The sequence below is a fragment of the Aplysia californica genome, unplaced genomic scaffold, assembly GCF_000002075.1.
Source record: "Aplysia californica isolate F4 #8 unplaced genomic scaffold, AplCal3.0 scaffold00027, whole genome shotgun sequence".
Taxonomy (NCBI): domain Eukaryota; kingdom Metazoa; phylum Mollusca; class Gastropoda; order Aplysiida; family Aplysiidae; genus Aplysia; species Aplysia californica.
Window position 1 is genome coordinate 713326 of NW_004797297.1, and position 1081 is coordinate 714406.

General features: G+C 37.6%; 1 protein-coding gene across 1 annotated transcript in view; it reads right to left on the minus strand.

Moving 5' to 3' along the window:
* The window catches only part of LOC101850623, a 9915-nt gene that overhangs the window by 3628 nt on the left and 5206 nt on the right, over positions 1 to 1081 (minus strand). The gene's annotated exons all lie outside the window — the stretch shown is intronic.

The window sequence follows — 1081 nt, forward strand, 5'->3', positions numbered from 1 at the left end:
GGGAGGGGGAGGGTTGGTTTACAAGACCATACTACATGTAGTACTAGACACATCGCTACCTCAGAATTAAAAAAAATTATCCGGTCAGTAGATCTACTTAGTTTTGAGAAATTTTACGACAAAGATTTTGAGTTTCACATCATGTCAAGCTTTTTCGAATGCAATTCTTAGAATATCTTGATAACGATTCCGAATATTCTTACGATTTTGATAGAGCAGATACAACATTTGCTAACCGACCCAACGGTCTTAGCAAATCAAAACTGCCCGAAATATCAGATAGAACTTTGTAATTATGAGGCTACGACATTGTAGGTTATTTTGAATTTGGAGTATGTATTTAAAAAAAAATTTAGTTGCTGTTTGGGGTTCTGATAGAAACTTACGAAATGGTTCTATAAAAAGCCTCATTTGGCATGATTTGGTCATTGGGTCATTGCATAGGTTCAACGCCCCATTCCACACTGTAAGTTTATTCAAGAGACGGAATCTCCTAAATTAACGTCCATCTGCTATAGGACCGAGCCAAATAGGGGGGGGGGGGACTTTAGAAAAACTCACAAATTTAAATAAAAGTTCAGAACTACCCGTTGGAGATTCGAACCAAGGTAATCAATTCCGTAGTCCTCAGCATGATAGCAAAAGAGTAAACATTGCTTCCATCGAGTGTCTCAAAACAAGAAATTTACACTGGACGTTTCGGTCAAAGACCCTTCTTTACTTCTTCAACATGTGTTCAGGAAGCATACAGCGGAAATGACAACGTAGGAACATTGAAATAATTCTAACATGTTCACGGGAAATAACAACGTAGGAACATTGAAATAATTCTAACATGTTCACGGGAAATGACAACGTAGGAACATTGAAATAATTCTAACATGTTCACGGGGTTTAAAGCGCAGGGCAAAAGCAACGGGAATTCAGGTTCTGGTGGTTTACAGGTGGGATCTACGAAAGAAAAATTCTATGACGTTACCTCAAAATCATATCAAGGTTATGGGATTATGTCATATAGTTTGAACATTTTCAAAAAGCCAGGTAACAAGGAAGGGTGGAACAAATTTTAAAAAAAAGGGGG